Source organism: Drosophila willistoni (assembly GCF_018902025.1).
Source record: "Drosophila willistoni isolate 14030-0811.24 chromosome 2L unlocalized genomic scaffold, UCI_dwil_1.1 Seg196, whole genome shotgun sequence".
Lineage (NCBI taxonomy): Eukaryota > Metazoa > Arthropoda > Insecta > Diptera > Drosophilidae > Drosophila > Drosophila willistoni.
The window spans coordinates 4,840,860-4,852,969 of NW_025814048.1; the positions used below are offsets into that span (position 1 = coordinate 4,840,860).

The window sequence follows — 12,110 nt, forward strand, 5'->3', positions numbered from 1 at the left end:
GAATGAGGGGAACAACAAAACCAACAAAATCACGAAATTTATTTGCCTTTTCTCTCGTTTGTTGACAAATTTTTTGGACTCGCGACAATGTTTCACAGAGATACTAGGGCCAGAAACCAGGCGACAAGTCACGTCATAACACTGTCAGGGTCCCTTCAATGGTTTAGTGTATGTGTGTGTGTGTGTGCTCGGTATGTGTGTTCGGTGTGTGTGGGATGCGGTTACAATGGCAACAACAGCTACAGTTATGTCAACCTCAAGCTCATACGACACAATATATAAACAACCAGTGAGAGACAGCAGAAGGGCCAACATCGGGCAGAATAAACCAGAGGCAGAGCCACCACTAGCACCGGCAACAATGGCAATAGCACTGGCAACAGCAACGGCAACCCACTCGCCCACATACTCGCAAGGACATTAAGGATTATTTATTGAGCGTTATTTTTCAGGCGGCATTAAAATTTCTTTTTTTTTTTTCTCCTCTTTACTGGTATGCACAATATGAATTATATTTCACTTGTATCATAAACTTCCCCCACATCCAGCACAACACAACGACAAATATTTTAAACTCTACTCTAGGGACGGGAGTGGAAAAAAAAACGACCACGACATTAGGGATCAGCGAATTAAGCCTGGCAAAACAAAATGATAATTAGAAGTGGGAAAAACATATTTTATATACTTAAATATTAAATATCAAACAAAAAGTTAATAAAATAAGATAATATTAATATTTCAAATTAGCTAAAAGCTTTTGGCTCAACAAACTTGAGCAGAGGAACGTCGGGGTCACCATTTCAATTTATGCAACAAATTTGGCGAATCGAGAACTGAGTTAAATATTTTTTAATAGGCAAACTTTTTTGAGGTTGAAGCAAAAGACATCAACTTTTATAAAACTCTATGAATAATGTGAGAAAAGTTTTTAAAGCAAGAAATTTGCAATATGGTCATAAAGTTAAAATCGATAGTGTTTTCGGAAAAGAAAATTCATAAATTTTAGAAGAATAATTAACGAGGAAACTTTAAAATTACAATTTTTGGTTGCAGTCGTTCGGGTAACCAAACGAAAAATTTGTACTCTGTAGTTTTTAAGTAAAAAATTATTGTCAAGTCTCTTTAAAATCAATTAAGCCATATACATAGTAACTAAATATAGTACATATATTGATGTAGTAGGTGTATTTGTTTGATGATTGTGTTAAAGAACGATAATTCTTTAAATAAAGTAGGCTGTACATACAGTAAAATTATATAAGTCGTCGGGGTCACCATTATGGGGTGTACATACAGTAAAATTTATATAAGACGTCGGGGTCACCATTATGGGCAATGTTCTTAATTTAATAGGTAACAGATTGGTATAATAGTTTATAAATATTTAATTTTTATTTTCTTTTAAATAAAAGTTGTTTAAAAAACCTTTTGAAGCAATAATATAAAGTTTCACTTAAGTCGTCGGGGTCACCATTATGGGCAATGTTTTCAATTTAACGAAAATCAGATTTGTAAAATAGTTTATGAAAACTTAATTCTTATTTTTCTTTTAATAACAGTTCTTTTAGAAAACTTTTAAAGCAGAAATAGGCACTTTGACTTAAGTCGTCGGGGTCACCATTAGCAAGGTTTTTATGTAACTAATATTTTTATATTTTATAAAATTTTATCAGTATAATAGAAAAATTGTTAAGTATAATCATAATCTGTTACTAGTTTGTTGATTCCTAGATAAAACAATATCAAAACAAAGTTTCCATAAAACTAAGTAATATATTGACATATACCATATCGTATTTCCCTTAACGCAAATATGAGTTTTAATTACATAAATGAATAGATTAACCAAAAAAAGCCAATCGATTAACAAAATTTGATGCATTGTCATGTTGGTTTCCGATCAATTAGGCAATAACTTGGATGCACTTTGCTCCTATCTATCAATAGCCATCTAATGACTATTAGGCTCAATGAACATGGGTGTTGTTTTGTGGCAGCAGGGCCAAAGCAAAAAAGAGAGTGAGGTGGTGGAAAAGCAATTAAAACTAACCAAATCCCAATAGACCAGGTTCGAAATCCCAGTTAGCAGTTGGCAGTTCGTCCCTCATGCAATTATTCACACAAAGTAACACATGTAATTAGTATTAGTCGCATATTTAACTTTCGGGCCCGGGGCGATGGTTCATAAAACTTTCAACGCAGGTCAAATTAGTGGGCAAGTTGAGTTTTTGTTAGTATTTTTATAGGCAATGGCAAACTAACCAAACAACAAAAACAACCACAACAACAACAATAACAATTTTGTTGTCCATGCAAACGAGCTTGGGATTTGGACGTCTCTCTCCTCGGCTCACTCACTCGCATGAAGCCTAAAGCGTTTATTTGCTTTAAAAAACCAAAAAAAAAATGAAAAAAGAAAAGGAATTAAAGCTCTGTCAAGGATAATCTAGGCTAGGTTAAATGCTTTTGTGGTACTTTCTTTTCTCTCATTTTTTATAGTCAAAGTTGAAGCTTTTGCCAAAGGCCGCTTAAAGTTTTTCTTTTTGTTTTTTTGCGGTATTCTCTCTCTTTTCGGTCTTCCTTACTTTTTTTTGGATGTTTTTTTTGTTATTTTTGGCGTTATTTTTACGCATAAACATCATAAACTTGGTGGCGACAACTGTGTTTCTCGTTCACACACAGCTAACAGCAGCAACAACAAAACCTTATCAATCAATTCAGGACAAACCAGCCAAGCAGTAAGGCGGATATATCTAGGATATATACTCACACACACTCACACACACACACTCAAAGGTCATAAAGAAACTTTGGCGCCGCGACCGCCAGACGCCGCTAGAGGAAAGAACCCAGAGAAAGCATTAAATTTTCTCTCTCTTGTGGCAGACGAAGAAAAGAAAGAAAAAAAATAGCAGAAAATAAAATAAAAATGTGAAAGTCAGAAACGGGTGTGGGATGGTGAGGAGTCAATTGGGATGGAGTGGAAGTGGATATGGATGTGAATGCTGAACGATGATACAATGATAATGCCAAGAACAATAACAACAAACAGCGGCAACGGCAGCTCGAAAGGCAAAAGCCTGACAAAACAGAATAGAAAATAGAATGAATGCTCAGCATTAACAATTTGGCACAATGGAATGGAACTGTCGCAGCCCGATAAACACAAAGTGATAACATTTCAAGCTTCTTTTTGTCTCTGTCTCTCTCTAAATGTGTATGTGAGACGGTTCACGTGTGTTATATGTTTGTGTGTGTGTGTGTGTGGGACAAGTGTTTGTCATCTTTGTCTGCAGGACAGATTTAGAGCTGACATCGTGAAATGATCAAAGAATGAACACAAGACCCTAAAAAGATGTGCAGGTGACTTAAGTATCTTAATAATCTCACTTTGTCATTTATATAAAATGAATTTCTTAAGGCAGTTGGTAATTTCAAAATGATAAATGATCAAATCAACTTTATCTCTTAATTAATGCTCCTTTAATCTCTTAAGGTTGGAGGTTATTGTAAGTTAACCTTATACGTTTTGAGACTAAAAGACGAAACACATTCTGTTTCCTATACTCATAATGTAAGGAATTTTCTTTTAATTTAAAACTTCGTGTTTTTTTTATATACCAAAAATATTGCACAGTATACAATATACATTTTTTTTTTTTTGGCAATTTTCGGTAAATGTTAATAATTTATTGCCTCAGGCGTTGACTCTATTGAAAATCAACAATCAATTGCATTAATTTCTTTTAAAGAAAAAAATACGTGAAATATTAAACACGACTTTGATTTTTAAATAGATTACTTTTTTATCATTCGAAATACTATATAAGCTATAACGGTAGGATAATTTGGATCTTAAAGAACGCTCTCAAAACTCGAGAAGCTTAAGCTAGAAAAAACTAGACGGAATTGAATTTACTCAGAAGGCATTTTATTGATTTATTACTAAAGTCTTGGTTACTAAAGTAAAAAATATAATCCAAAAAATTTGCGTAATGAAAATGTAACGAAGATTAGAGATTTTTAATAGAAATGTGATATCAGACCAAGGATCAAGAGGGGCTCAAGGGTTTGGAATTCATTCATGCACAGACCTAATTTCAAATATTTAGTTGAATCGAATAGAATGAACGAGGAATTTCAGTTACTGACATTTTCTTAGCTTTTAAATCCAATTCTTAATTTCTTAATACTCTGTTGACCACTCTTTATACGAATTGCCATTTACCGCTTAAAAATTTATTTACGCTTTATTAACTAATTGTTCATTTTGTTTTCTGAATATTAATGATAAGAGATGCTAGACAATCGTGCAATCTATAGGAGAATGTTGTCATATAAAACTAAAGCTTAAATAGAATACAAACCTAAACATTGATATGGGTAAGCCTGAGCCACCTTTTACATAGGCAGACTTAGGACCGTGATTTGGGCGAGCTTTGGCCTTTTAAGTATGCAATATGTATTTATTACTTACTTTTAACAAATTGATAACTTTTCGTATGCTTTGTAACCTTTAAATTTCCTATAAACTATTATTGTTTTAAGAAACTTGTTTTGAATCACATAACATTCAAAAGTTTCTTTATATGTTTTAAAACTTGAATTGTCGGACTGCTTATAAAGGGTGTTTTTTTTTTTTTAGATGTATACAACTTTTGCTAGGTATAACTGTGAAACTAGCTTTCATTCAAAGCAGCTGTTTTAGACTTTTTATTCAGTATATATTGGCTAATCACCATGAACATACTAACGCCTAAACAACATTTGCAAATAGTAAAAATTTTCTTCAAAAATTGGCTACATATTATAAATAAAAAAAAAAATAGTTTGGATGTGACCTGGGATTAAGATCTAACATCTGCATGTTTTTAAAATATATTCAGGACTATAAAAATGTTATTTTATATTTTAAAAATAATCGTAGCTGGGTCAACAAGAAAAACATGGCGTTCTTAGAAAAAAACATTTTTCTTTTGCCGTTTCAAAAGTCTGATTAAATTTGCAGTACATAGATTAATAGGAAATCACTTTCTGATATGTCAAAGAATTTGTGGAAAGAAATTAGAAAACTCCAAAAAAGTTTATTTCTTTTCCACAACAAAAATAATATTCTTAAAAAAATCATCTAAAAGTAAATGAAAAGTTTATTGAGCAACATTGTTATATTGACAATTTTCAGAATTTAGAAATATAATCAAGAACTTATCGATTCTCTACAAGATGGAATTTGTGTGGAGCGTGTCTTTCCCTAAGTGATTACTAGAAGTAAATATTAGATATACAGATAAGAAAATCGTATAGTGAACTATGCATATATATAGTGAACAAACGTTCGTCGAACAAACAATTGGGTTCAACTGCCTTTGCTGGTTTCGATTTCAGTTAACCCAAGACTGTACCGAGACGGTGCTTATTGCCTTTTGACTAAAGCAATCGAACTTTCATCAGCATCCCTTTCGTGTTTGCTTAAATGTGTATATGTGAGTGTGTGTGTGTGTGTCTGTGTGGGTGTGCGTGTGTGTCTATGCTATGAAAGCGGTTTGTAAATGGTAATACCAATTTAAACAAATTGATTAGCGTGACATCATCTCGTCCGTTGCCTTACACGTACAACCTAGCCATCCCCCCACTCATATCCTTGGCAACATCTACTTCAGTTGCTGTGGCTGCTTCGACTTATTCTATGTGTTAGATAAATATAGAATTTTCGCCCCCACCCACACAGTCAACGTCCCTGTTTGGCTGTTAACATCTCTTGAATTTGTTGTAAGCAAGTTGTATGTCCCTCCACAGAAACATCCTTCCCATGCGCCTTTCATTCTTCACCAACATAAGGAGAGAACAAGCAAAGAAAAAGCATAAGCATAATTTGAAGAGTGCTTCAAGCAAAAGTTTCTTATGTCGTTGGCAAGTTTTACTGTCGTTTTCTTTTTTTCTTCTTTTCTGTTTTTTTCTTTTTTTTGCTTCTTTACTTTCCGGGTTTTTTCAAGTGCTTTTCATAAGGGGGAAGAAAAACCGAAAAATAAATATAATTTTATTTTAGAGGGTTTCCCCCTTGGCTCTGTATATTTTTGTATTATTCATTTAATGTTGCATTATTCTGTTTGGCCTTCTGTGTGTGTGTGTTTGTGTGTGTGTGCAGCAGCTGCTCCAGCCATATAGCCATAGCCACATCCGCTTTATCTCGTCTCCCTTCCCGCAAAAATTTCGTTTTGTGGTTCCACTTGAAATTATTGTCTAACGCATACGTTAAGCTTGGCCAAGCACAAATATATGAAAAGTTCCTTTTTTTTTCTATGGTTTTTTGCCTGTCCCCTGTCATTGTCATAAATCCCTTTTTTTCAACTTGTGTGACATTTTTCGGTTGCTGCATGTTGTGGCAGATGCAACATTCTATGCATGAGTCTGTGTCTGTCCGTGTGTGTGTGTGTGTGTGCTACAAAGGTATTTGAAAAACTTTTCATATTTTTGCTGCCGCTGGCAGCTGTTGCCACCTGCATCATTTGCATCCTGCCATCAGCCCAACCATACCACGCCCATAGCCCGTAGCCCCTATTTACGCCCACATACGATATACATGCGATTTCCTGCATCTCCCCCTTTTTGCCTACTCTTTCCGTTTTGTGGCCAATTGCAATTGCCCCTGAATGGATGTAGAGGAAATTGAAAAGGCCGCAGGCAGCGCCTCAAAGTATGCCACGAAAAAAAATGTGCTGTTTGGTGGAAAATTTTCTCCTCTTTTGTTGGCCATCCAAAAGTGTGACAATTCAAAAGGTTGAAAATTAGAAAATTGAAAATGATTAAAAAATTCAGTAACCTTTGAATGGGATTCAATAAAATTCTTCCTAGTTACTAACTAAATCGTTGTTAGTCCACGAACTACAAAATGGATAGAAATAGTTTGCTTATACATAGTTGAAGCAGTGAAACATTCTATGAACTACTTCAATTCTATGCAAACTATTGCTGAAGCAGCAGTGAAAAACAGTTGCGAACGTTACGTATACGCCGCGTGGTGTTTAGAAATGTTCTATATATTTTATTTAAATTTTGTCGCGGAAATTTCCAATGAATTTTCTTTCCCCAAATGTTTACGGAAAAAAAATTGTCAGAGTCCCCCTGTTTATAGTTTATATATACTTAAGAATAAAAGTTTATAGTTCGTATAAAAAATATTGAATCAGCAAGTTTTTCTCCTTTTAGCCACTTTTTCTTGCTGTTGTTAGTTTTTTTTTTGTTGGCACTTAGTCATTATATTCAGAACAACAGCTGACGTTGGTTTTCATTTCATTCTTGTTCTTCATGCTTTCACTCACCGCTGGTGGCATTTAATGAGCAGTTGAGACAGGTGAAAGAATGCCAAGCAAAAGCTGAAACAGGTGGAGGTGGAATGAAGATGAAGGAGATTTTACTTACTTTTTAGCAAATCCGCCAGCGTCGTGAAGTCGTTTATTTCAACTGCGTTTTTAGATGTAAGTAAATGAAGTTAAATGGTGGAGACGGCTCTTCCTCAGTCTCTACCTCGAACTCAGCACGGCCTCTTTGTCTGGGTCTTGGGCTTGTCTTGTGCCTGGCACTTTTTGAGTAGTTGTTGTTGTTGTTGTTGTTGTCGCTTTTGCTGTTACTGTTCTCGTTATTGTTGTTGCAGTTGTTGGTACTCTTTCAACCTGGGCACAAAAGTATGCAGCAAGGCACGCATAAAAAATTAAAAAAACGCAAGTAAGAAAAAAGGCAAATGCCATCAGTAAAAGGACGATAAGAGGGTAGGCAGAGGAGAAGATGGAGATGGAGCAGCAGCAGAAAGACATCAACATGGAAAAGGTTTGCAAATGGGAGCAGAACGTAAAGAGAGAGAGAGTGTGTTAGTGGATGCTGAAGTAAGCAAGTCCTTTTTATGTTTTCCTCTTGTCAAAGACTTGGGCTCAAGATTTCCTTTAACTTGGCCAAAAAAGGTGTTTTTTGTTAAATCTTCAAGCATTTCACAGAGAGTATGCTAAGAAACTTGCCTAAAAATCTCGTCTCTTAGCAAAAGATTGTAGACTGAAATTTGATAAAAAAAGAGGAGCAAACAAGAAAACTCACAAACTCAAAAAAAAGAGCAATTAATGGAATTAAATTTATATAAGAAATGTAATTAATGAATTTAAATTTGGTAAAAAAAAACCGTTTATATTGATGTAAAAGTTGACAAAATTATGAAATTATCGCGATTTCTTTTTAATGGCACTGTTTTTAGGAAGTTTTTAGGTGGAACAAAAGCTATTACAACAGAAATTTAGTTTATTCTAGGGTAAAAATGGAAAATCATTTTGTAAGATCAGAGTCAGCACTTTTTGGCAGATTTTTATGCCCACTACAAAAAAGGAATTGCAAAAAGAGCAAATCGACGAATAACTTTTTCAAATTGCTGAACGATTGGTAAAAACCTACGAAATTTTACAAATATTTAATTGTAGTCGGTAAATACTGTTAGAGCTTTGCCGTAATTCCTTATTTTTATATTCTATATTGTTGATAAGAAGTTTCAAGTAAATAAGATCGGTATTGTATTCTGTATCAAAAGGCTTTAACAGCTTTAAATTAGTCACAGTAAATAGTAATAAGAAAAAAAGTACTTTATACAGAATTTTCGAAAAGTGGAATAATTTTCAAACTGATTCTAATGAATAGGAAATGGAAACACCGTGCGTATTTAGTATATTCCAACACTATTGATGTGTACGCTAGTCTTTGACATTTGGAAGACAATGGAATTAAATTTCATTAATAAAGAAATAAAAATTTGAAACTACTACCTATACATAAAATTACTATTTGGTAAGTTTTTGAGTATCATTATATTATGTAAATTATGTTCATTTAATTTTTATATTATACAGTTAAAAAATAAAGGATTTAATTTTAACGTTTCAATTTTTATTTTGAATTTTAAGCTAAGGTCTTTATAATAATAATTAAAAGGGAGATCGGGTTGGAAAGAAAATATAGAAGACAAATTGGCCGAAAACTTAAAAAAAAAAGACTACTGGGACACATTGTCAATTGTTAAAATGCTGATTTACCCAATGTGAATTATTTGATGAATGCTTTTAGTTCATTGGACGAAACTTGTTTTTAAAACTATGCCAAAGGTAAGTAAACAATTTACTTCTATTAAACTATTAAAAACTTTTCGAATGTTTGTGGTTAGAAAGAGGTATTCGTTGCCAAAATTGTTTTCAGAGAGTTGTTAAGCCACAGGAGGATATTTCACATGTTTTTTCTATAGTTTTCATATAATGAATTCTTCGACTGTCTATTGCATACTTAAGGGCGGCAAATTTCTTTAACTTGAACTACCTATTTTTACCACAAAAACAAGGTAGAGATAACTAGATAAGGCCACAAAATTGGCATTCCAAGTAAAATGGCAAGAAAACTCTTTAATTTTGTCTTAAATTTAATTTAAGACTATTCCAAGAATTTCATGCGGTTATTCTTTCATTTACTTTCTTATCTGACTAATAATTCCCAACTGGTTAGTGGCATTTTCATATTAGAATGGTATGCCCTGCTCATTTGTTGTTGCTAATGTGGTCCTGCAGGTGTGATAATGCCTACATCTAATGACTTTTCACAGAGCGCCAGCTGAGTGTGAGCATGTCGTTTTTCTTGTAGTCTATTTAAATGCTTTTCTTTTTGCTATTCTCCTTTTGCCGTATTTGTGCTTTTTGTTAAACAAAACAACAGCTGCTGCTGCTGCTGCTGCTGCTGCTGTTGGTGCTGCTGCTAGCTGCCTGCAATTAGACTAACTAATATGGAATGAAATTTGAATTTGACACGCCCCAGAGATTTGAGTTAAACATAAACAAGATAGTCACACAGAAGGCACTTAATAGTTTGCTTGGCGTAAACATGATACAACCTAAAAGCAGGATTGAGGGGCAGAGAATATCAAGGAAAATGTGTGGCCACATTGTCTCCACTGGGTGTCTCTTTTCTTTTTTTTTTCTTTTTTTTTTTTGCCACTTTTGTGCGAACGAAACGAACGAGGAGAGCAACAACATCAAAGGCATGAAAAAGAAGGAGGCACAACAGAGATTTTGCTTTGACTGAATATTTAATAAATGCAAAAAGGTATGCCAAAAAAGGGGAGCAACACCAACAACAACAACAACAACAACAATGCCTAAGCATTTCTTCTTACATATTTGCCGCTGATAAGAACGTGAGTGAGTGAGTGAGAGGGCGACGTTTGTGGGTGATATGCGCGTAAATTTTTTTTTTTGATATTTTATTCATGGAGTTAAGTCCATGCCGCCATGGATGATGCTCCCGTCAATCGGCATTACAATCGAAGGCATTCTAACTTATTGATGAGGCCAAAGCGGCTTAACACAACATACACAAAACACTATCAGTTTGCCCATACATAGTCATCTCTCTGTTTGTTCAGTTCTGCATAATTATTTACATTGAAACTTTACGCGCTTTCACAACAGATTTTACATTTGTTTACGTATACGTAATATTTTCTGGGTTTTATTTTTTTTTGTTCCAATATTTGTTATTTTTGTGTGAATATATTTTGTTATTTTGCTATTATTTTGAAGCGCATTCAATGTGCTTTGCCTTTGGCTGGCTTCGTTCGACTGAATCAAATGCCTTTTTGGATGCTGGCCTGGTCTGGTCTGGTCTGGCTTGGTAGTCGGCTCTGGACGCCTTTCGGAGTCTTTCAGTGGCTTCGTTTTCGGTGCATGCAACTCGTGGCACACTGGGGCACTGGCACACGCCACAAATGCGCAAGCGTTGTGAGAATTCACTTCGCTGGCTTGTCTTATATGAAATTCTTTACAGAATTTACTTTAGCATAAAAACGCTTGTTTATGGAAATCAAAGTATTGTCCTTCTTTCGTTTTTTATTTTGAAAGTACTCCATGCATTAAGTTTTTATCTAAATATTGCTTTCAGTCAATCTATTCGAAAGCGGAACCACATGTGAGCGGATTTATGGACTGAAAATATTATAATTTTATCATCTATTGAACGTTTTTGTGCAACTTGTCTAACCATATAATGCTTGAATGGTTTGTTTAACAGGTTAATGTACTGATCAATTTACAGCTTTCTACTACGTTGAGCTTATTGTTCAATTTTCGATTATACTTAAATATAACTCAATATGGTTTTGAGTTGTGTGTTCAAAATACTTAAGACTTGTTAATTTAAAACTGGCTTCAATCCCAAATGAGAATATGTACTTATCGTGTGAGGGATTTTAATTATACCTTTGAATGTTAATATAAAACTAAAAATGATTTTAACAAGCTTTGACTTATATATTTAAATTCTATCAAAAGCTTATTTTAAAGAAAATATAGAACGAAAGGTTTTTAAAAAATAACAATTTGTATCCGGGATCTATATTATATTATATTAAATAATATAATATAATAAGATAATATAATATAAAATTTATTATTTTGGGTTTAAAAGGTTAATTATATTTAATGTTTTCTTATCTTAACCTTTTATTCTTATATATAGAAGATCTTAATCTGATCTTAATAGCTACATTGAATCGTAGCTATTACGATTTATCGGATCGAACAACTATATCATACCAGCGATTGATAAGCCTACTTTATTAAGAATTATCTCAGTAGATTTATAAAAATCAAACTAAAGATGAATTTGAAAATCGAAACTTCTTAAACGACATTTTGTCAAGAAATTAATGATTTCAAAATCGTCGATATGAACTTCAACCAAAGTCTGTTTCTTTTTGTTACTTGTAAGTAACGTACAATCGGTAGTTGTACTAAGTAAGTAAGTAAGGATTTATCTACAAACATTTTTTAAATTAGTTGATTCGTGTCTTTGCTTATTCAATTATTGATATAATAAGAACAAATTTATTCGGTTTATGGCCTAAAACTTATGTTAAACCCTAAGTTTATCAAAGTAGTGTAAATTTTATACAAACTTCGACCTAGTAATAAATCTACTTTTAATGAGGTGTACTCTTTGTACATAAAATTTAAATCACAAAAACCTAAAACTAAGAACCTCTTTACAAAAAACTGCTCAGTTTGCTTTTGTCTATATAAAATTGTTCAATAAAA

At 33.4% G+C, this 12,110-nt stretch overlaps 1 protein-coding gene across 1 annotated transcript in view; it reads right to left on the reverse strand.

Moving 5' to 3' along the window:
- LOC6640282 (kinesin-related protein 6) overlaps window positions 1–7,719 on the reverse strand; it is a 36,071-nt gene extending 28,352 nt beyond the window's left edge. The window contains exon 1 of the mRNA XM_023174842.2: window positions 7,423–7,719. The gene's annotated coding sequence lies outside the window, so the exon portion shown is untranslated. The remainder of the gene's footprint in view (window positions 1–7,422) is intronic.
- Window positions 7,720–12,110: the final 4,391 nt, after the last annotated feature.